This window comes from Scomber scombrus, chromosome 2 (assembly GCF_963691925.1).
Source record: "Scomber scombrus chromosome 2, fScoSco1.1, whole genome shotgun sequence".
Taxonomy (NCBI): Eukaryota; Metazoa; Chordata; class Actinopteri; order Scombriformes; family Scombridae; genus Scomber; species Scomber scombrus.
This window is the reverse complement of record NC_084971.1, coordinates 7,367,851-7,394,267: the sequence shown is the minus strand read 5'-3', so window position 1 is coordinate 7,394,267 and position 26,417 is coordinate 7,367,851.

Here is a 26,417-nt window from a genome sequence, read left to right as displayed (position 1 = left end):
ATTGAATGCTGTGAATCAGGGCCGGCTGTTACCGCGTGTGACTGGAGGGGAAGCGGAAGAGAGAAAGGAGAGAAGGGGACTGCATGTCCCTGCAGCTTTATGGGCTGGTGTCTCACCAAGATATATCACTGCCTGGCCAGATAATACCATCATGTACATAACTATCCTGTGTGTGTGTGTGTGTGTGTGTGTGTGTGTGTGTGTGTGTGTGTGTGTGTGTGTGTGTGTGTGTGTGTGTGTGTGTGTGTGTGTGTGTGTGTGTGTGTGTGTGTGTGTGTGATGTACTTAACTACCGTGTGACCTGCCGCTCAGCTCCTAATAAGGGGCATCTGGTGCTGTTTACAGGACGGAGGAGCAGAGGAGGAAAAGAAATGGGAGGAAAAAGCTTTGAAAAAGGGCACACCACTCTACGACAAGGGCTTTTTTTGTGGATTGGGGGGTGGGGTGGAGGAAAGGGAGAAAAAAAGTTTTTTTACATTGGGGGGGATTGTATCCAAGGGTAGGGAAATGGGTAAAATGGAAATACAGAGGGGTAAAAATTTGAGTGAAAGCGTGTGTGACAGAAAATGAGAGCTTGGGGGGTGAATTAGGAGAGAAAATGAGATATAGAAAGAGATGAGCGCACAAACAAGAGTGAGAGAGTGAGATGGAGAGCCAGAGAGAGCCCAGATGAGGGAGTTGAGATGATGGGCTGGCAGTTTCCAAGCACCAGGCTGTTTTTCAGGGCTGTCAAGCACATTGTGAGGCATTGTTTGAAATGCCCAGGCTGATGGCTGACATATTCCCCATGAATCTAGCATGCCAGGCCGCTGTCCACTACACTACACTCAGACACACACACACACACGCTGGGGCTGATGTGCCACGCGCCTGTATGTGTGTGTGCGTGCGTGTTGGTCAGTGAAGGGTAATTGGCCGACCTTGGCCCATCAGGGTGGCTGAGATGAGGAAGGGTGAGGGGGAAAGGGGAGGAGGTGGAGGAGGGCAGTTGTAAATTTTGTCCCACATCAGTGTATTTCTGTCAGTGGGACTCTGCCCTGGCAGTTAACTATTACCTCTAGAAATTGTGGGAACACACACACACACACACACACACACACACACACACACACACACACACACACACACACACACACACACACACACACACACACACACACACACACACACACACACACACACACACACACACACACACACACACACACACACACACACACACACACACACACACACACACACTAGCTACCCTGCCTCCACATACATATGGATACACGATAGCATACAAATGTGCAGAAATGTATGCACACACACACATAGGTGCAGGGGTATACTTACTGTACAGCCACAAATCCATAACTCTCTGCAGTGCAATCAGTGATCAGCGAGTTCAAGTTTAATCTTTTCCCCAGCAGTGATGAGAAGCGACTCATACTGAGTCACAACTAATCCCACAGCTGTACACATGTGTAGAAGTAAGAAACCCCCCCCCCCCCCGTTCTCTCTCCTCTCCCACAAGTCGGCCCCTTCTTTCTTGCATCTCTGTTTCACTTTATTGGCTCATGTTCTTTAATCTGCCCCTTATTATCTTTCCCTCCACCTTGGCTTCCCCCCCTCTTTCTTCCTTCCCCCTTTCCACCACTTATTTCCAGTCCGTTCTTTACCGTTGCCTACCCGAGGATCCATCCCTCCTGCTTGCCTTCATCATCCATCTCTCCTCGCATGCAATTTTGACTTTCTCCCTCGGACTTCTATCTCATTCTTTTCGTTCTCCTTTCTCTCTGCGCCTGCCTTTGTATGTTTGTACCCCCCGTCTGTTTTACTCCAATTTCCCATCCATTCTCCTGGAATGTCCCCTCTGCTGTTTTGTTGTTGTTGTTGGGGGTTTTTTTCTTTGCTTCCTTCCCATCTTCACCCCCCCCCCCCCTCCTTATTTCACCCGAGGCCACTGGAGGACAGCTGTTGGAGACAGACCTGCAGAAATAACTGTGTTACTCCTCTAATCGATACAGCCAGGCACCAGTGGCTACTGCCTAGTCCTGTCTAGTGTGTGTGTGCGTGTATCCATGTGTGTGAGTCCCTGTGTGTGATTGTGACCGTGTGTACTTCTATGCCAGAGGCAGAAACGGCAGATAAACCCAAAGAGATATCTGCCTCCGCCATCAGTGGAGAGGGACAGGATTTAAGACAGGTATATCCCTTCCTCACGTAACTCCATCCCTTCCATCTCTCCTGCCATCCACCCTTCTCTCTGACACCCTCTCTCATTGTCCCCGCCCCTCGCTTCTCTGTGTAATCTGAGTAAAAAGAGAAAGGGGAGTTCATAAAGTGGGATTTTTTTTGGGCTTGCATAAAAATGAGAAGGGCTGAGAGGAGACGTGATAATGAAACACTCCCTTCCTCTGTTTATCCTGTACTCTCACACACACAAAAAAGCACATGCAGGCACACAAGCCAACACACACTCAAATGCCAACACACACACGCGTGAGGACAACTGATGACAACATGTTGGTATTGACACCAGCAGCGCTGTCAGCAGGTGTGTGATGAACCACGAGAATCTGTTTTCAGAGCGGTGGGCTGTAGAGAAAGGGGAAGCAGGTTACCAGAATACTGGAAATATACATGGTTGTATTTTTTTTTCTTTTTTGTATGTTTTTCTAATGATTAAAACTCCATCAGCTGTCTATGTGCAGTGTGTACGCTTGCTTAATTTGAATGCACTCGCAGACAACACACATGAACATATAGCCGTCTGAAGCACTATAGAGGCGCTCAAAGAAGCTTAAAGTGACAAATACTCATTTTCTCTGCTTTCCAAGACCCATTTAGCTCAATGGGCAAAGAGTTGGTCCATCTGTCTATAACTCCTCTTAAGTCGGTTCTCCCTTCTCCTCCCTGGCTCTCTCCCGCTGTCCATTTCTTCTCTCTGGCTAATGAGGATGTTGTCTACCAGGAGCCATGTTTCTCGTCTTAGTTTCTTCCAACATCGATGGCTGAAATTTACTATTTTTCCAAAGTGCTGCCTAACGGTGGATGGCAGCTGATAGGAGGATGGGGAGAAGGGGGATTGGCTCGCGTCGTAGGAGCGGTTGAGATTTCACTTGTTGATCACGAACGAGGGGAAGGGAAAAAAAAGCCAAGAGAGAGTTGTGATTGGGAACAAATTTAAACAGTGGACAAAAATAAAAAAGAAGCACGGGTGGATGGTAGAGTTGGCGATAACTGTGATGATAATCGTAATATTAATTAGGCTACGAGACAATTACAAGTTATAATATGAGTAGCAAACAGAGGAGGGAAAAATAGGGAGACAGACACAGACAGAGTGAGAGTGGATTAAAGAGAAAAGTATTATAGTGGAAAAAAATAGAAACTAAGAAGGCACTTTGGGCTAATGGCCTACTGCCTTGACTGGCAAAGAATATTCAGTAATCTGTTGGTTTTATGGGATTAACTGTTCAATAGCACTTCTTCGGCTTTTACAGCTCGACACAGGTTCTATTTATAAAGCGGCTTTAGAGGAGAGGAGTACGCGATCATGGATCACATCAGCATTTCTAATCATTTTTTAAAAAAAGACAGGAAAACTCTTTAAGTGACAGGAGTTCTGGCTCTGAAGGACACACACACACACACACACACACACACACACACACACACACACACACACACACACACACACACACACACACACACACACACACACACACACACACACACACACACACACACACACACACACACACACACACACACACACACACACACACACACACACACACACACACACACAAAATTGTCAATGCAATTATGCTTGAAGCTAGGCTTAAAATGAGAAGAATGTCAACAGTATTTAACCCTTTTCTTCATTCATCGTTCTTCAGCACAGCAGCCGAGACTTCATGACACGAAAGTGCACACTTAACAGCATGCATGACAGCTTACAAACATACCTTAAAAGGATACAATAGGCCATATTACAAATAGACTGGTGCCATCACCTTAACCCATACTCTATTTGTTCATAAACAGCTGCTGTTTTAAAATAAAGGCTAAAACAAAGGCTGCGTGTCTGTTAATCCACAGCGGGCTAAGATTATCGCAAATGAAACACAAACAAGCCACCTGAAGTCACACAGCATGCACATATAGGGCTGAACTACACGTTTAGATTTTCACATATGCACAATCGATATACGTTCGCAATTAAATCAAGTAAGCAGTGGAGTGTCACAGCTATGGGTCCTGTAGTCAGCATGTTGTAGTTTCCTATCAGCTGCATGTTTTCCAACAAGACTTTATCTGAAATGTGTGTTTCTAGGTGCGTGCGTGTGCGTGTGTGTGCGTGTGTGTGCGTGTGTGTGCATGTGAGTGTTTTTAGTGTGTGATTTCTCTACCCTACTGTAAGCTGTTGCCATGGTGACAGTATTAAACATGTGTTTTTCTACCTCCAGAATTACATTTCGCACAACCTAATGTCTTGTTTTCCAGCTTTTTGTGAACCCATGATAGTGTGTGTGTGAGAGAGTGAAACAGAGAGTAAAAAAGAAAGAGAGGATTATTATTAATAAATGGATGTTCTCGCAGCACTTTTAGTGATCTACGCCAATTATTGTCGCACCTTCACACAGACACACCTCATTATATATAGCATAAATAATCAGTTGAATTCTATTATTGCGGAGTTTCATCACATGGCAGACTTTGGAAAAACTCGGTGAAAGAAAAGAGAAGAAATAAAGTATGGTCAAAAAGAAATAATAATAATTTCAGAAGCACACCTCATATATTCTGCCTGTGTGTCTCTGGTGGAGAGAGAGGCCTCATATTTTGGTGCCACACAAGCCTGTGTGTGTGGAAGTGGAGGTGGTGCATCTGGCTCTGTGAGGAAAGGCTTTACTGCCATCTGCTGGTGACAGAAGGAAGCGCTTATTAAGGATGCAACACATTGCTCCCAGATAATCAAATACAAATGGGATATGTATTGACCTATTGGAAGGCATCGACCCATGCATGCATACTCAGCCGCTGAGAAGATCACACACACACACACACACACACACACACACACACACACACACACACACACACACACACACACACACACACACACACACACACACACACACACACACACACACACACACACACACACACACACACACACACACACACACACACACACACACACACACACACACACACACACACACACACACACACACACACACACACACACACACACACACACACACACACACACACACACACACACACACACACACACACACACACAATACAGGCTCTCTATGGTGGAAAAAAAAATCAGTAATGAATTAAAATATAGCTTTGATCCTTTAGAAATTTGGTTCAATTTCCTTTCAAGCTGATAATATTACCCTCTTAATGAAGAACAGATTCCCCCACCTAGTTAAATGATTATCTATCTTCTGGAAACTATACATTAGGGTGTGGATATAAGTCTTCACACACACACAGTATTATTGCATACTGTCAGCATGCAAAAATCAATTTTTAATTTTGTTTGGGAAAAATGAAGCACAGTGAGCTATGTAAAATCATTGGTGTGCTGTGTGCATCCGTACAGATGAATACACACACGCTGAAGAACAGACAGACGCGCACGCACACACAAAAGCACACCATGTCCCTGTGTAACAAATACACGGCTGTTCATTGATCCCGTCCTATTTGGTATTCATTATTGGCACCCTTTACTGACCTGACCACCTCACTCTCAGTCCATTTGGCTGTTTGTAACCTGTTGGAGGCTATTATTTCCTCCCCGCTACGAGGATGACCAGAAACACTGTTCATTACAGCCAGGATGCTATTAGACTTGCAAATGTTCGCCTTGCCTTACTCCCTGTTTCTCTGTTTCTCTGTGTCTCTTTCTCTCTCTCTCTCTCTCTCTCTCTCTCTCTCTCTCTCTCTCTCTCTTCTTCTGGAAAAGTGCAGTCATTAATGGAGCCCTTCTTAACCCTGCAATTTGCCTTCTTATCCACACGAGAAGAAAAAAAAACAAACTAGCACCATGGCTGGATGAGATCTATCTTGAAGCTGCTCTCACTCTTGTTTGTTGGCATGTTGTGGTTAACACATCCTCCTCATCACTTGAATTTTTTTTTTTTTTTTTAGGAGCAGGGCATTTTGGTGTTCAAGCTAATAACGGATAAAGCTGCTACATATGTGGGCAACGTGCCTTAGACTTTGCCTGGTGGTCAAAACTTCACATTCATGGATGAAGAATCAGTGGGTGTAGTTGCTCTCTGATGTTTTCATTATAAGCACAGCGAGAAAACACGCTGGAATCTGGCCTGGATGCAAAGTAGGTTTTAGTTACATTTAAATATATTAAGTCTAAAAACACCTTTAAATCAGCCTTTAAAATAGTAAATATATGTAATGTAAAGCCATGAACTCAGTGTCCTCAGTGGTAGCTGGCCATAGATACAGCCTAACAAGAGAAAAAAAGAGACAGAGAAAGTATATAACAGAAAATGGCTGATGGAGGTTGGAGCTAAGATAGTGAATCCACCCTCACATTCACGTTTTTAAAAAATGTAATATTCTAACATTGTGACTAAACAGACTTTTTTTTGTATTCAATTTTTTTTTCTATATATTTATTTTTAGTCCATAATTTTCATTTTTATTCTCTCATGTTTCTTTTTAAATTGAAATCAGCTCCCTCTTGTCTCACCTGTTACATCTTCTGTTACCAATTTCCTAAATGTGACACACAGTTTACAAAAATGGAAATAAAATGCATATTTCTTTTAGAATTTTTGTGCAGCTGATACACATTTTAGATGTAAATGTACAAATGTGAACTAAAATTATTTTCAAAAATCAGCATTCAAACAGGTTGTATTCATCATATTCTACAAAATGTTCACATGGACTATAAAATAGTGATTTTTCCATAAGATTAACCAAACATTTATTGATGACTGATGGGGAATTTATGAATGTGAATTGGTGTAGAGACTAATTAGAAGTCAGAATATGAACAGTATGCATGGGTTAGAACTTTGTGTTCATAAGTTCTTCATAAGCCTGTAAATTCATTTGAACATTAACCTGAGTGTATGGAGGTTATTATAACAAAGAACATGTGTCATTCTCTGAAACCCCTTTTCTGCCACCTCCTCTTTTTACTTCATTACAGGACCCAGTGTGGGGGGGACACACACACATTGCCTCCAGCCTCCTGGTTCCCATATCATCGTGTTGAAAGATACAATATATCCACACAGTCCCATGTGATAGACTGTCTATTTAGGAATCAAAAATTAGATTATCACCTTAATCATGTCATTATTATCATCATCATTATCATCATTATTATTATCATTTTATTACTTGCTATTTCTGTTATGACAGCATGATTGTCTCTGCCAAAAAACCCAACAACTTTCCTCTCCACTCAGGAGGGGAATGAACAGCTTAGGAGTGTGACATGAGGGTAAAAGGAGATCTAAAGATCGACTGCTGCTAAGGTGCAAAGTTTGCAGTCATGCCAGTCCTGTATTGGCTTGTGCTGGTAAATAAAGAGCTGATCCACAAGACGTAGCCCTTGTCAAACCTCACTTACGAACACCGGTGACTGAAAGAAACAAGAACACAGATTCGACCTGTCAGAGTGCTGCTTCTCTGCACGCTGCTGCCACAGTCTCTGTGAGAAGGTGAGACGTGCTGAAATCCAAGAGGACCTCTGAGTTGAGCTGCTGCTCAGTGCTGAGTAGAGCCGGTTGAACCTCAGCTCAGACATCTCCCTTTGGACATAAAGTAGGTGAGGGCTAACTGGAAGGAGACCCAAAGAGCATGAAATGATCACATCTCTCTGGTGGCCTGGAAGTGATGTGTGACCTCACAAGTGCAGCTGGATGAAGGTAGCAGAAAAAGGACATGTGACTTGTTTTGCTCGCCCCTTTTCAACCTGGATAAGAGGCAAAAGAAAACGGATGGATGCAACAGGTTGGTGGTCAAAAACTCTTAACAATGCCATGGTTAAAGAGACTGGTTGTAAGTTCATGTCCACTTGTCCACAACAAGTCACCTTGGTTCAAGTATCCTTGAGAATGACAGAAAAAAAGAATTCCTTTGTGCCTTTTTCTGTTCGTTGCTGTGTGAAAACCCCATTGTACCATTTTTACCAGAGTCAAAATCACCACAGACTCGCACACAAAGAAAGTAATATGAAGAAGAAGAAAAAATGTCAACCTAGAGGAAAAGAAGCTATGCACATTAAAATACTGACAGGATCACTAATAACACAAACCTTTTTAATCCAAACCATCAGAGTCCACATGGTTGTCACTATACTAGCCAACACACTTGAATGTCAAGTTGACTTTTGGATTTGAGGTGAACAATGGCAGTAACCACCGGCCAAAGGTTGAGTCTTTAGTGTGTACAGGGCTTTTTTTGTTTACAATACAGTGCTTTCAGCTGCACTAATAAATTAAGTTTGATATGAAAAGGTTCTCACACTATGAGAACTATCACCTGGCTCTAGCTCCCTTCAGCTCTATGGAGCATTTTAGAATCTTTTAGCTCAGTGTTTTGGTTTGCGGACCCCAAACACTGTTCTCATCATCGTTGACTCCAGCAGCAAAAAGCAACTGTTTTCAGTAAAAAAACCCAACTCATGTAAAGTGGTGATCCGGAACTGAATGGTACACAAATCGCGCTTTTCCACTACACAGTTCCAGCACGACTCGCCTCGACTAGCCTCGGTACGGTTCCAGAACAGACCTTTTCCATTACAAAAAAGTACCTAGTCAATGTGGGCGGGGTCGTCATAGCATGCATTTGAGAAAAAACTCCAGATGACTGCTAATGTGTCTATGGCTGAGTGTGTAAATAGCAGCTGTTTTAAATGAACAAGTTTATGAGACTAGCCTTTTGTTTGGTTATTGGTCCCAGTTTCCAGGTGGTGACCCATATCATTAATTCATGTTAATAATTAGTCTTTTAATAATTAGTTAGTTTTATTATATTTAGTAATTTATTACTTTATATTAACTATAGCAAATAACCAAACGCGCTATTACCAAATCCTCAACACACATTTGCATTAACAACTCTAAAGGATGATAATATGCCAATACTGTGTTTTTAGCTTGTTCCACTGTTCCAAAGTAAAACAAAACAATACTGCTATGCTGGTGGAGACCTAGTAGCAGTATTTATTGGTTGTACTTAAAATATCAAAAGTAAAAACTAATCATACAAAATGGGCCCTTTCAGTGTTAGATTAAATATATATATATATATACACACATACATATACACACACGTAAACATATATATAAACCATAAAAAACACTTATTAACGATAACGTCCAGTAAACAGCGGTCAAGCACGGGCTGCACGCTCCAGCTGTGTCTGCAGCTGATGAAAACAAATAGGCTATTGATGACTCGTTACTGCTGTATGTTGTACAGAAAAAGAAAAACAGGCGTGTTCACAGGCGGGGGCTGATTCAGTGTGCTGATCAGAAGTATAGTACAATATTTGCACACACCGACAGCTCTGATAAAGAGTTTTTGGGACTCGAAAAAAGCATACAGCTACACACTCTATCAAATATGTAAAGTTACGGTGTTCTTTTTAAAGGTTTAATTAAAAGTCATAACCTAACCCGAACCTGTAGTGAATTAATATACTGGTCCATTAACCATCAACCCGACACAGTTTCAGTTATAATGTGTTTATAAAGGAATAACTACTGGTCCATTCAAATAAACCAGTCTTTAATTGAAAAGTGTTTCTCCAAGCATGATACTGCGTCTTATACACCGGTGCATCTTATACACCGGTGCTTCTTATACACCAGTGCTTCTTATACACCGGGTATTAGTATTCATTTTCATGGTTAATGGTAGCTGACAGATATATAACAATATTTCCCTTATGTAGTATCAAGTATCACAACATGTAAAAAGGAAACATGTATGATATTATATAAAAGGAAAGCTGCAACATAATCTTAAGCCTGCATGACTTCTCAGAATATTACACAAGTCATTACATATAGTCTCCTCATTCTGCAAATGCATTTATATGACAAACCCATGCACACAAACATGCACACACGCAGCTATTAGTACATACCAAAGTCATTAAGATCGCTGGAGCTCGGGGCCACAATTAAGACCATTGTGGCTCTTGTAATCATTCTCAAAATGCTACCATCTGATTGGACCAGACACATCCGATCCTGCGGCCAGATTCTTTTCATAAAGAGGGCCGAGACCTCCGCTCAGTTATTATCGCTGAAAGCACCTACCGTATACGTGTGTGTGTGTGTGTGTGTGTGTGTGTGTGTGTGTGTGTGTGTGTGTGTGTGTGTGTGTGTGTGTGTGTGTGTGTGTGTGTGTGTGTGTGTGTGTGTGTGTGTGTGTGTGTCTGTGTGTCGCATTGTGACAATTGATACATGAAGGGGGAACACTGGGAAAAACTTGGTGTGTCTCATAATAACCTGAGGACGTGCGCCGTTCCAGAACAAATCTTTTCTGAACTAACTAGCTTACATCAAAACAGAGGACATTCAACAATAGGAGGAGCTGCGGTGGCGGTGGAGCCACAGAGAGGTCTCACATTAGGAATCAGCACTTGGATAACAGCTACATCTGAATAATTAACCTGAATATCCACTTATTAAACTTACCGGCATGCAAAATACAAAATTACTAATAATGGAAGACTGGCGGGAGAGAGGGGGGAAAAAAGGAAAAAAATTGCTTTTCTAAATCAAACCTATTGATTTTTCACAAATGGTTTCATCCCCTGCAGTCCATGACCACACCAAAGTAGAGGTGTAATTTCCTAATAAGCACACGCTATTAGATGAAATTACACAGATTTTCAAAGATCTCCCCCCATCACACCCCCACCATCACCATCACCACCACCAACCGCTCCACCCCCCCAATAAAAGTGCTGTCTGGTCATTTTGGTCGCATTACCTGTCTGCTCTCGTATAATAATGTAATTATCCGGTGACCAGCATAATAATCTTGCCGAAATTACGTCGCGACCTCTCATCTGCCAGTTTTTGCTTTTTTCACAGCTCGTCACTTTCCATGAGGTAATAGGGGGGGAAAGACTGAACCCGAATGATCTATGTCTGATGAACCGGTAAAGTGCAAGCGTGCGCATAATGGACGCAAAAATGCTCAAGGACAACACGGAGACGAAGCACAGAAGAAAAAAAAGACACTAATTTTCAGTTTAATATAACAGCAGTGAGGAAGTAACTCCTCCAAAAAAAAGTAGTGCTTAAATCTCCTCTCCTTTTTTTTTATACATTCTTAATATAAAAATCCCTCTTTAATTGCAACACAGTCATCCAAAAACCTGATAGCGTTGCTCCGGAGAAAGAGACTAATATGTTATTAAAGAAAAGAAGACAAAAGAGAAAGTGATATGGAACGAGGGAATAATGAAACAGAATGGAAAACCTGCCCCGATGGCGCGTCTACAATATCTGCGCCCTCGACCGCAAAGCACTCCATCTTGTCTGTAATTCTACACCACAGGTCTGTATATCAGTGTGAAGCATGGTCAGTGGCATTTGTTTGGATAGGAGGCCTCAGCGGGAGGTTGCTGAGTCAGCATCTCGCTTTGACATATTTATTGACTCGTCTTCCGCTTTGATCTGCCTGTTCCTCACTTTTGCACTTGTTGTAATGCATTATAAAAGACTGTCAGATAAACGTCTACAAAAAAAAAACATGTTAATGCGTGTGTAAGAAGAATGAGTGATGATATTATGTAGGGCGCATTAAATTATTGACATATTCAGTAGGTTGTTTTTCAAAGGCACAACATTCTACAAATGGGAATGACAAGAAACAATTTAGAAAGAGTTGAATGGGCTCAGATGTGATGAAGTGTTATCTGATGTATCTTATCCTTCTGTGCCGAAGAGGTCAGCTGTTGTACAACATGAATGAGCCACAATGCTTACTGACATTTTCCAAGTTAACTTTCAAGTCAATCACCCTGATGCTGTGAATACCAAATGTGTGTTAATACTGTCGAAAATAGTCCACAATAAAGTCATTGTCAACATCATCATGTCTATATATGGACTTATCATATGATACATGGCCATGACCTTGATAATTTCTTTACCTCAATATTGCCACACTTCACATTAGCAGCTAAGAGGCTATTTATGTCACATTGGCTAAGCAAGTAGTTGCCGCTACATGGAATTAAAGGTAAATACTCGGCCCATAATGGCAGCCTGTGTTTTTACACCTATTTTCCAATCCCTACCCACCTCTGCCCCCCTTGCATTATTATGCTATTATATTATCATTACACCAGTGGTATAAAATGGTCTTCAAATGACAATATCGTTTATCGCGATTATTTCTGAGACGATATATCGTGAATACCTCTGTCCAGGCCATAATGGCAGTTTGTGTTTTTACAGAAGCGTAGCACCCACTTTCCAATCCCCCCTAACATTATTATATCATTATATCAGTGGTATAAAATGAACTTAAAATGACAATAATATCGTTTAATGTGATTGTTTTTGAGACAATATATCGTCCAACAAAAGCAGTTATCATGACCAGCCTAGTTTGAGAACATTTTCATTGGAGATGTATCTAAAATTGAACAGCTGTAGGACCTGTAGTTTATTCTGCTGTTCACATAGTTGTTGACAGGACTCTATTATCTCTATCTATTATATATCACAACTTTTTTTTTTAAATTAAGATTTTTTTCCTATTTGGTTTATATCATGTAGAATGTCATTTTTGGAACTGGTTATTATTGACCACCTTTTCTTTTTTGAGGAGTGTATTTTGTGTTGTAGATTACTGGTGTTAAGTCCTTTGTGATAGGTTCAAATGGATTGTGATGGTTTATAATATGACATCAATGTATTTATCACACCTTTTCCAGAGCCAGAGGTGATGTCTCCAAATTTCTTGGTTTCTTCTCCGACCAACACCTCAAAACTCAAAGATATGCCATTTAGAATCATGTAAAATAGAGAAAAGCAGGTAATCCTCACATTTAAAATTAATTTGGAACCAGGAAATGGTTGCTACTTTTGCTTCATAAGGGACTTATTAATTTAAATATAATTGTTTTCCCCACGATCCTATAACTTTCCTTGAATGGGGAAAAAAGTAAACATTTACCTCTAAAGGAGCAGATGGGCTTGGGTTGAGTTAAGAAACGTATTCTCCAACCCTCTTTACATGATCACATTTAAACTGTGTACTTTTACAACACACTAAAACTAAGTAACAGAGCATGAAATGTGAAAAAAGGCATGTGAGACGGTGCAGGCAGAAAAAAAAAAAGACAGAAAACATTAAAAGAGAAACATGAGAGAGAAATATGCATCAGAATAGACAGGAGAGAAGAAAGTTGGAAGGAAATGTGCCGAGACAGAAGGAGAAAATAAGATGTTGAGAGAGGAAGAAAGAGGTTAAGAATGCTGAGTGGCGAGTAGCTCCCAGCGCCCCCGTTCTCCCGACATTCCAAGAGAGAGAGAGAGAAAAAGAGGGAAGAGAAAAGAAGAGAGGGGGAGATGACAAGACAACTAGACACCAGCATCAAAGCGGGTCAGAGGAAACCAGGCTTGGAAACTATATCAAAGCCCGCAACAAGGGGCACCAGAGGAGAAGACAAGAGCTGGAGTGGCAACAAAGATGCAGACATATGTGTGTGTGTGTGTGTGTGTGTGTGTGTGTGTGTGTGTGTGTGTGTGTGTGTGTGTGTGTGTGTGTGTGTGTGTGTGTGTGTGTGTGTGTGTGTGTGTGTGTGTGTGTGTGTGTGTGTGTGTGTGTGTGTGTGTGTGTGTGTACTTCAAGCAAATACACAAGTCTGTGCGTGTCTAATAATTGCGCCTCTTTGAATCTTTGCACGTCGCACGGATGCGTGTCAGTGTACATTGTGTTCAAATATGTGCATATGCGTGCGTGCGTGAGTGCGCGCGTGTGTGTGTACAATTCTGGAGTGCTGACAGAGCAAACACATCGCTTGCTCTCCACTCTCTTCAATGTACAGACGAGCCCTTGGCAGCCCGAGCTGTCCGAGCATCAGAAGGCGAGGCTACCGACACAGATGGTCTACAGCGCAGACACTGGATAAACAAAACAGTTTGTGGCGCGCTCGAGTGGCGGACCGCCAAAATGCCAACAAAGCCGAGACTAAGAGGTCCCCCCAACAATATGTTGAGTTAGATATGAGGATGTTAAGTGGTTTGGTGGAGAGTCTGTTGAAAGCATTCGTCCTGTCTTCTTTGAATTAAATCGTTACTTTTTTGCTACATTTTTTTAATATTGAATTTGATCTTTTTCTATTGCGTTGCAGTAGAGGTCATAATGAAGCCTAAGTGAACTTCATACATAGCAAATTTGGAAAAGTAGATTCTGTGTCTCTTTCTCTTCCCTTCTCCATGCAGTGTGTGGAGTGCATTATTATTATGGTTTATTTAATAGGGATAAGATATAAGAATATATACATAGACAGGCTAAAACAAAAAAGTGTCCCTTGAAAGGCTTTTGTGAAAGTAAGAGATTAAAACTAAGAAGAAAAAAAAAGGAGGTAAACCAAATACAGCTGTATAATAGCACAGGCATAGGATAAAAAGAAGATAAGCAAAGTGAAAGATGGTACATGGTTCAATAAAATCCTAATAAAACTAGACATGAGTACAGGTTTGTTGCCGAATTGACCAGGATTTGGTGAGTCTCTTAAAAATGGTGAAGTGTGTGGTAAATTTCAAGCGTTTTTGCTCCTTTCACTGAGAAAATTAGAATGTACAGTTTCCCTTGAAGCTGCTCTGGTGGATCTGCTGCAGCTCATTTGTAAAAAGCCTGAAGAAGAGAAAATTCCATTTAAACATTTCAAATACTACCTTTACTTTATGAAGATTAACGAAATGTTCAAAAGCTTAAAATGTTGTATTTACTTGAATGTGGCAATGGTGGTACCTACCAAATCTCTCAATGTTGATACAATATACGATACAACCATGATTTCACACTTGTTTAAAATTTAAAGTGTAGCAACAGTGGAAATTTAGCATGCTTAAACAAAACAGCATAATAATACCAAATGGACAGTTGGTGGAGTTACTCAAGAAAAATTGTTTATTAAACACAACAGACCAATAACTGTCTTAAGCTGCATTGAAATAAACATTTTTCTGCAGCCTCTACTTCGCAACAATGCTTTAACAATATTTTGAATGTAACTACAGTTAAAATTAAGTGTTTCGCTAAATTAAAATAAATATATAGTACCAGCAAGACAGTCTAACAGACCATTTGAGTTTTTGTAATGGTAATAACTTAATTTAGATAAAAGTCTGTCAGCCCGTGATTTAAAAAACAAATGTCTGTGATACTTGCCATCTGTTATTGTTTCCATTTAATATTGCATTATTATATGTGGGACCTATCTGAGGAGAGAGCTTTTGCTCCATACCTAGCTTTCCAACGGCGCCAACATCAGCAGCTACTGACCTGAGAGCGCACACCATCTCCAGATGTAGCAGCGTCAATAAAACGTTTTTTTCCCCCCTCTTTTATCCTGCAATTTGCTTATTAAAGTAATATAGCCTGAGGTAAGTTACAAGTTTTAAATTAGTGTGGGCTTGTTGTATTTTGCCACTGTGAATCAAATTGGTCTATTTGGACGGGAGAAATGCAGCATAGCAATGCACATATAAAAATAAAAACTACCACAACACACAGGACATTTTAAGTATCTTCATCAAACAAATGAATGTATTATGGTGCATGCCTGCATGCAGGTCTTCGGGTGACAGCTCTTCATATTGTTATGATCTTTTCCTCCGTCAGTTAGGGCCAGTCAAAACGTCGTCGGGTGGGAATCCCTCCTGATGACGCCCGTGTTCGGGCCCTTTCAGTGTGTAAAATAATGTTAATTTGTCTGAGGCGGGTCGGGCTCTCTCTACCTGCAATTTAGGGTACAGTGTCTCTCTCAAGGACACTTTGGCACTGGTGGACTGGAGGAGCGGGGAATCAAACAGCCAATCTTCTCCATTAATGGACGGGTCGCTCTACCTCGTCAGCCACAGCCAGCTCCAGACCACAAAATTAAACAGTAATTGAAATGTGTCACTGAAAAGTAGCATTTCCTCATTGCACAGGAGTGAGCTTTAACTGGAAACTAAGCAGCTGATTGGTGAATGTAAAGATTGGTACTCTGTTTTAATCTGGGGGACTGTTGTTCCCTGCTCACACTGCAATGTGGATGAAATTGCTTCACCTCTACCTGTAAATGGTTGAACTGACTTGAGGCTCAGGACCTTTGAAAGCCACTGGTTGAGCAAAACACTGTTCCTCTCTCCCTCTCCCTCTCTCTCTCTGTCTCTCTGTCTCTCTGTCTGTCCGTCCTCCGTCTCTTTCACCTCATCTGTGTCATTCATCATATTTCTGTAGTTCACCACTGAAGCAATTTTTTTTTTCAGTGTTACATTCTAAAAAATTGTATGTATTGATAAAATTAAAAATTATTAGAATTTAACAATGCATTAAAAACTGAAATAAATACAATGCAAAGAATCACTAAACCTCTCCTCCAAACAGCAACTGACCAATCAGAAGAGGTGACAGAGAGAAACTGAATTTTTTTTCTCTCATATTCAACCTAACCGATACAGAAAACCTCTGATGAGTGCAAATAAAGCCAGAGCATCCCAGCAGAGTATTTCAACAGCTCTTCTAAGTGCCTCTAAGTACAAACGTGTCTCTAAAGAACAACAGACCAAAGAGGAGGGCATGGCGAAATGGATGGACGCACAGGATTAGCGGTCACAACCACTGAAGATGAGGACTTTGTTTCTAATGATGGAGACAATAGAGTATATCTAATTATTCAGGGAGAGTCGACCTAATGCTCATTGGTGTTATTTTGTTATTGTTTAAGATGGTCCTTTGCGGAAAAAGCAAAGCCATAGTCTTGTTTCTTCTATACAAGACTTGGTTTTGTTGGTTTTTGATTTTTCATAATAACAGGTAAATAGATGTCTCCTATGAGTTTGTAGAGCAATCTGTGTGTAAGAAAATGAATTAGAAAATGTAGAGAAACGCTTAAATAATACATTACACTTCACTAAACCTGGTAGAGTTAAGTTGACCAAACCTACTGTAGAATTAGTGGACTAAAATCTTATATTATGTCAACTAAAATTAAACCCAAACTAAAGCAACTGTGATGTCTGAAAATAAATTTTGGTCAAAAGACTATGACTAAATAAACTAGATCACAATTTGCTGTCAAAAGTAACACTGGTTGGCATATTTGGCTAACCAGTTTACGACCTAAAGTACCGTGAAAACCAGTAAATAGGACACATTCTATTTTGGGGGGTGTCATGCTGGGAGAAATGCTTTTGTATTAAAAGAGTGGTTTATTTGAATGCATCAGTAGCTATAAACGCATACCTTTATATAAGTTATTCCAAAACGTTTTCATTTTACTTACCATTGAAACACAAGATCCAACCTCACTGTATTCTACTGGTGTATAGGATGCACCGGTTTATAAAGACGCACCCCATTTTTAAATGAAAAAAAAAAATCCTATCAAAGGTGCATCTTATTTACCAGTTTTTACAGTAGTCAAAAAGTTTTAATTTTAAGGGCCAGGGTCATCATTAGCTGACTACATCACTGCCAGGTTAGAGATGAACTAACACGCCATTACATCCATTGCGTTGTATTCACCATTAGGGTTTAGGGTAACATTAGTAGCTGTATTCTGGTCTCTATTGAATTTGGGGAAGCTTACAGTCAAGTAACCCTAGCCAGGATCCAATATGTTCAACAAACACATCAGTCAATCCCCAACCTATAAGCATTTTTTTCTTGTTACATTAAAAGGGAAAACATAATGTTTGAAAGTAAGACGGCAAACAAAGTACATGTATGATCAAGGTGATTATTCTGTATGATTACTCTGATCATACAGTTTTCCTCATCATACTCATAATACTACACTGTAGCTCTACACTGCTATGCTGTTTCTTTGTTTCTACATGGATCATCAGCTGGAGAGGATGCTGACTTCATACACTGGTCATGCAGCTTCTTTTAGCCCAATATCATGCACCTAATCATTAAACACATGTAAGACCCCATTTATAGGGTTGTCATCTTAACACAAGATAGCAAGAAAGCAGAAAAGTCAGCCTGCTGTGTTTTCAACCAACGTTATCTTAATTGGCTACAGCTGATAAAATCTGCTAGTTTCTGCTGCCAAATTGATGTTCAAAATGTGTCATTGGAAACTGTATGTGCCATACGAGGATGGAAAGCTTGACAGTAACAGTAACAGAAGGGAGGCTTAAAGTCCGTGTAAAGTAAGAATAAATATGTGTTCTGAGTTTGACATACCACAGAAAAGTGTGTTGTTAACCACCCCGCCAAATTTGAATGGGTAAAAAAAAATTGCCAAATATATGAAATTAGGCTTCAAAGTTGTGTAAAAACCAGCCTTTCTCTGCTCCCAAACGCTGTGGGAGTGCCCGCCAAGTTCGCTGAAACCCCGCCCCCTATCAAGTGTCATCTGTCAATCAAAGTCACCACCTCTACCAGAAACATGGACGCTACGTCTGAGAGCTTTCTGCTGCTAACCCAGCTGCTAGCCCAGCGGCTAGCTGTCATTAGATGAAACCTAACTCTCAGAAAATATGGTATGGGTACTCGATACCTTTAAGGCATCGACCGAAATAAATCGATACCAAGTAGTATCAAAACGTCTCCCATCTGCCACAGCAACTACAACCTATCTGTGGTTTAATTTAATGCTTCTGTTCACATGATGGGTAGCGAATGAAGTATTCAATTAGTATTGGTATCACTTTAAGAGTACTTGGATTGGTACTAGTATCGTCATTTTTTAAACGATACCCAGCCCTAAGGAACAGCAGATCTCATTGGGTATCTTTTGTGTGTTGGGTAGAAGTCTGGCCAGTCAGAGCCACCGCCTTCTCTTATTGAAGTTGAAATAATGAAATTTAGAATGTAAAAGCCATGAATTATATTTGCAACCCACCACAAAATTAGATTATTAACTCATGTATTTAAAAGGAACTTATTTATCTATAACCAATGACAACTAGATGATCAATTTATAATTGCCTTTTTCAACGTTTATCAGTTGTTAGCAGCTATAATAAAACCCCAAAAAGTTTAATATTCTTTTCTACTCCAGACTCCATATTCAGTACCATTAGTAGGTCCATCGCCCTCACTAGATACAGTATATCTTCTGTGATCACACTATATACTTTCATGCACTTAGTCGAATTCCATTGTGAAATATATGCGCACATATGCTTGTGCATTGTCATCAGATATTTATGTGCATGTTGTTCCTTGAATGCTGAGATGCATATGCAGCTTGTCTTGATGGCAGTTCAGGAAAGGTTCATTTGTAGTATTAGTATGATGGCATATCTGGATGAGAGGAGTGTATACGGTGGGGTTAGGTTGAAAGAAGAGAGGGACAATGGAAAGCTAGAGAGATGTATATTGGAGATGACAAAAGAGCAACAGGGAGTTAGAGGAGAGATATGAGACGGAGGAGAGGCAGGTTGGGGCTGGTGGGGTTTGTTGGTAGGGGGGGTTGTGAAAGCGAAGTAGACCATAGGTAAGTGAGGGAGAGAGAACAAATTGAATGGGAAGAAGAAAAAGTGGAAGAGATACTGAAAGAGACAGATAGGATAGTAGTAAAGACGAAGGCACTTAAGGATGAGAGTGAAAGAGAGAGAGGGGGACAGACAGTGAAAAAGGGAGAGTAAATTGACTGCCGCGTGTCACATGGAAACAGTCCCTAATTGGCCAATCAGCCGACCCCAGATTGAGCCTGCCGTTTTCTCTGACACCGCAAGAGCACCTGGACCTCACTGACAGCCACGCACCCACACACATTCATGCGCGCACACACATACATCTTCAAACATAACACCTGCCACCATTACCACCTCTTCATCTTCTCACTCCATTTCTGACATATACTTTTAAGAAAGATCTCTGACAGCGGGGGAGCTGACAAAGAGGGAGAAGGAGAGAAGGATGGAGAGACAGTGAAAGGGAAAACGAGAGAATACTTTTTTTTCCATTTTTCAAGACTATGTGGGAGTAAGTCATCAGCTTCACTCTTCAGCTGCTCCCACTGGCAAGATAACCTTTGCATGTAATATTATGAAATAAATATAGAACATATCATATTTTAAATAATAATTTACATGGAAGCTTTCGTGATATATCTGTGAGGAACTGATGTGACAGGAGACATTTCATCTCAATTTCAGTGCAATACTGTAAGCTATTAATGTAGTCACTGGAAATTCAAAGTTATTAATATTAAATTAAATGTCAGCTTTCCCTACTAATATATATATATATACACACATACACATGTGACAGTGTCAAACATGTGGGTTCAACCAGGAGTACACTAAAGTCCTCAACCCTTCAAGCTATTTATGATTTTTTTCCCCCCCTCACCTTGGCGGCAGCAGCAGAGTTAGCTGGAAACACAACCCTGACATATATTATCACCTCATCAAGTTGTTAGGGTGAGCCTTTACAAAACTAGCCTGGTAAAAATAATTATAATATTCACTCCACTTTTAGTTTTGTTTTGGCCTTCAAAAACTTCTGTGGGGAATATCTCTTTAGTTGCTAAAAGCCGTATTATGCTTACCAAATAGTCATTAATTTAGTTTGCCGCTTGATGCTCGGCAGGTAGAGTACAGTTGATGTCTTTCACTAAAAAAGCTGCCTGAACTGAACCAAACTGAAGGTTGCGGACTGTAAAACCAAAACAATGAGCTAAAAGATGCTAAAAATGTATTTTAGCCTATTTTGGTCAACAGACACACATTTACAGTGGTGTAATGTCAGTAATCAGTTTGGCATTTAACCTGTTGATAATATCATGGGCCAGGCTCAGTATTAGACCTAGATCACAGGCTTTTAGCTGGCAGTAGTGTAACTGTGAGTCACACATAAAAAATTCACTGCCAACATTGTCAAAGTAAAATGCCTTCACACTAAACTCAAAGTAGTCTTTACTGTCTGTTTAAGAACTCGACGCAACATGGTGTCAAAGGTGGGGTTGCTTTGAGCTGCAGACCAGAGGAAAGACGGTGTGGCGAATGAGCAAACGAGCCTCCCATTAAAGAAAAAAATAGTGGATGACGTGCTGGCAAGCTCAGAGGCATCCCGGCCAGGAACTGTGAAACCTCTGACGGCAACTTTCTCCATTAAACCTCCAGAAACCTTTGATTTATCAAAGCCACGGGAGTGGAGGAAGTTGATAAGGAGATTCAGGAGTTTTCAAATTCGAGTAATTTGAACAACTCCTGCTAAGCTAACTAAGTAACTGCTTCTCTTAAAGTGATGAAGGAGTTGGAGAGGATTGAAAATCAAGCCATTGGCAGTTGTGTGGAGCAACTGGTGTTGTGGCATATTGGTATCCCAGAAAAACAACAAAGAAGTAGTCTGCATTTGTGTGGCCATGAGACCTCTAAATAAGTCAGTGTGCCGGGAAAAATTCACCCTTCCATCCGCAGACCAGACATTCAGAACGTTACTTTGTGCACAATATTTCATGAAGCTGGACATGAACATGGGCTTCTGGGAATTCTCTTATCTAAAGAATCAGCTCTATAGGACCTTCACCATACCATTCAGTCATTATCACTTCAACTGCCTGCCTTTTGGTATCTCCTTTGCTCCTGAACATTTCCATAACAGGATGGTGACCGAGGTTACTGTAGGTCTAGTAGGTGTTGTCAGCACAATGCTAAAGTGCACTGGACAGCAATATGCTCATTTGGAAAAGGATGTTTTAGAACTGACTTGGGCCTGTTTTTAGAGATTTGGAAATCGCAAACCTCTTGTGATTTTTACAAGGTGGGCAGGGTCTGGACTTTCTACCACCTCAAACACAGAGATTGAAGATGCACTTAATGAGGTACTCCTACACAGTCACATACACACAGCTGGGAAAAGCCTCACACACTCTCCTGCTAACTGCTCAAGGATGGTACTGTAGATGCTGACGGTGACATGATGGAAGATACCAATATCTTCGATGAGTCTGTGCCTGACAACCTCCAACAAGTGATAGATACCTGAGCGAGCTTCGTGAGCAGAGTGTGTGGACAGTGTTTGCACACAAGTCATGAAATACCATGTGGAGGGTTAGCCAGAGAGGAGCAAGTTACAAGGACTAGACAAACACTACTGACCTGATGGACTTTTCCTGCATGGCGCAAGGCTGGTTATACCCACTGACATTATCTACATGAGAAAATACATGACAGCCACAAGTGGGTGTTAAAGTGCAGAAAACTTGCTGGGCAGACTGTGTAGAGTCCTAGACTTAGCAGTCAGGTAAGTGAGCTTGTCCTTAAATGCAGAAAAATCATAAAAGAAAGGGTAAATGCTAAGCAGCCTCTGATGTCAACCAAACCTCCAGGCAACCCCTGGTAAAAACTAGGTGCACGTCTTCACTCAAAAGAGACAGCTCGTATTTACTAGTGGTAGATTACTGCTTTAGATACAGTATGTAGAAATAGTGCAGCTCAGCTCAGCCCAACAAGGCCCATAGATTGTTTATCTGAAGTCAATGTTTGCATGACACGGCACCCCAGAGACACTCATAAGCCCACAATTCTCTGGATATGAAACAAAGGAGTTTGCAGTTGATTACAACTTTGAGCATGTAACCAGCAGCCCTGGATACCCCCAGAGTAACAATGAGGCTGAGTGCCCTTTCTAAACTGTTGAGAACTTACTTAAAAAGGCCAAAGACCCCTTGTGCTTTACTGGCCTACAAAGCCACACCCCTGAGTACTAGCTAGAACCCTTTCAAGCAACTCATGGGACTCCACCCTAACACCATATTGGCTATTCTTCCAGAGAGGTTACAGGCACCTCTTCGAGACCTGCAAACTCTCCAATACAAGTAGAGGGTGGAAAGATAGATGGATGTAAAATGTTTCAACAGGAGACACAGAGCAAGGGATCTTGCAAAGGTGTCTCGTGGAGACCATTTTTTGATTTCTGATGCAAAAGCACAAGGCACACACCACAGCACACCATCTCTGCACACCACAAGAAACTCTGAGGAGCAATCATTACCATCTTGTGTGCAGCGCCAGAGTTTCAAGGTGAAATTCATGAGCACCTACCACAAGCTTTCTTCAATTTAATGTGACATGTGATTGGCCCACTGCCACAGCAGTTACAATGCGGAAGAGTAGTGGCATTTTATGCAATTTCATGCTTCTATTCACATGATGGGTATCAAATGAAGTACTCAATTGGTATCGGGATCACTTTAAGGGTACATGGATCGGTACTGGTATTGTAATTTTTAAAACGATATACTACCTGCAAAACTGAAAAAACCTTGAGGGGAAAAAAATGTATGTAGTACCCCGACACTATATTGTGCCTTAGTTACAACAACTAATGTTAAAGCAGAATGAGTGACTAGGTTCAGGTTCCTAAGGCAACAACCACTAAGATGTATCTATTTTATGTGAAGGTCATCACACCCTACTAATAACACAATTAACTGTCAAACTTAGCTGTATACCTATTACCACTGACTCTGTTGACAACTGTTTTTGAACAGGGTTAGGGTTAATATGAAATGAAATATACACAATTCAGTGTTAGTTATAATCCATCCAAATAAGAAATAGGAACTTCTGAAATAATCTGAAATGCTCTTTTCCCAAAATGAGCACATTAATAAGCTACCTGAAAAATATGTAAACCTAATTGGCTTCTACCAAAATATTACAGCACAAAATTTGAACAACCTCAATTTTTGTTGACACAATGACTAGTTTTTCCCTTCTTCCACTCTTTCCCTATAGTGGGGTCTGATCAAATATTTAACTAAACTCTCAACAATACAGTCACTTTCTACATTCTATACACAACAATCAACAATACACACACAAGTTGAAGGACTGTGAGTTGCGGTTGATTTACTCTGAGAAGCATAAAGACACAAACTTACAGTTTGGCGTCCAACATGGAGAAAGAGTTCGCAGTCCATTAGATGAAACCAGGCATAGTGGCCTTGCAGGTAGTTCATGGTCAGCCCCGGAAACACAGTTTGTAGTCCGAAAGACAAAACCAGACGGCAGCGGAGGTGAAGTCCCCGTCAGAAAAACACTCTTTTTCTGGTTAGCACTGGCGTCCTCTGGTCCCGAGTTAATCGACGTTAGCTTAGCATAGACACACTCAAACATAACAGTCTCCCTTATCAACGGTGACTCCGCAAGAAATGTGTGTTATTATCCACAGCTAGACTTTTCTACTGTTTATTTAAACATAAATCAGGATAGGATAGCCTTTCTCCACGACTCAACTGCTCTGAATGTTTCCCTCCTTTTTTCTTGGTGTCTCCCTCGGGTAGTATGTTTTAAGCCCCGCCCACAGCCGCTCACTTCCTCACCTGCGGCCAATTAACACAGGTGGCACTGACTGATATCTCCAGCAACCAATCAGACAAAATAGTTGGAACTAAAAGGTACAATCTGTGTTTTTTCTCTTTCAATGTTATAATTATCCCACTGTTTGCATCAATAGTGTTTCAAACTTTATTTTAACTACTTATTTAACTATTTACATTCTATCTTATTTATGACTAAATTATCTTGCTCTTTCAGTTAACTATTTCTCTTTCTTTTTTAAACTAAATTACTTTCAGTTTGACTACATTACTAACATTTTCCCTTTTTTATTAGGAGCGAACTTATTTTATTTATTTATTACTTTTATCCCAGGGCTACATGTATATGGTGTGTAAACCGTGTATATGGTTTATGGAGGAAGATAAACATTGTCTAAGGGTTACATTTAAATGAGAGACTGCAATGTTATGGGGATGTGGTCTAATGTGATTTGTGAATGTTCAGTGTATTAATTGAACTGAACTGAAGCCACAGCTAAGTGTCTCTTTGAACTTTAAAGTATAAGGGTCATGTGGTGTAATGTTATCAGTTTGGCATTTAACCTGTTGATGATGTAATGGGGCAGGCTCAGTGTTAGATTCAGGTCACAGACTCTGTTAGTTGGCTGCAGTATGACTGTGCATGTAATACTCACCTGCCAGTATAGTTCAAGTAAAAAGCCTTCATGCTAAACTCAAAGTCTTTCTTGTCTGCAAAAGAACCCAACACAAAATAAACCAGCTAATGAGCTAAATTTTTCAGGATTTGGAAGAGATTAAAGCAGACTTTAGAGGAGAATGCATATTAGATTTAAAGGACTAGTGTGTAGAAATTAGTGGCATAGTTGTGAGGTGGCAGATCGCAACCAAATGAATATCCCTTCCTCCTCTTCTGCGCGTGTAGGAAGACCTACAGTGGCCTCTCTTGAGCCAGTGTTTGGTTTGTCTGTTCTGGGCTACTGTAGAAACATTGTGGTGCAACATGGCAGGCCCCAGGGAAGAGGACCCACTCCTTATATAGATAATTCTACGGTGAGGAAAACACAATGATAATAATGCTGTGTCTCAAAACGCACACTTCTGTACTAACACTTAATATTTTGAGTGTATAAGTGCGTTCACACTGAGAAGTATGGAAAAATGCAGTGCACTGAGTACCTGGATGGTGCACTTAAAACGGTCAAAAAGTTGAGTGTGGAACTATGGACACTTCTCGTCCTCAATGATCACCATCTTGACTATGTAGCAGAAGGGGAGGGACCACTTTTCAAGCTGGAAATGGAAGCTGAGGACGTTGGAACTACATTATACACATTATACAAATGCATAATACATGTGTTTGTTGCACTAAGTAACCATTATACTGTTGTCAGATATAAGCCATCAGTAGATGTATTGTGTTAATTTAGCAGTCTGTAATGATTTGATACCGTGAACGATAACACTAATGCTAACACTAGCTTTTTAAATAGCTAATTCTCATTTCCTGTAAGTGAACAACAGCCGTGTTTGATTGGAGACAACAACCTGTCAAAATGTGGGCACTGCGCAAGTAAGTACATAGTGTACACAGTGTACTACACAGATGTGTACTAACAGATGTATGTGATTTGAGACACAGTGTTATTTTCATGGGGTTATACACTAATTAAAACATACTGTACTCATGAATATTATATTCCCTTTCTGCCAAATCTGTTCCGCTTTAGATGCCACTAAATTTACAGCCTTGTCCTTTAAAAGTTTCAGGTGCTCATATAATTAATGCTAATATTGCCCAGTGTCTATTAGATGGATTATAGGCCGGCATTTGCTATGTCTGCCATTACAACTTTATAAAGTGACTAGATGTCAGTGTTGAGTGTTTGACTCATTTTAAAAG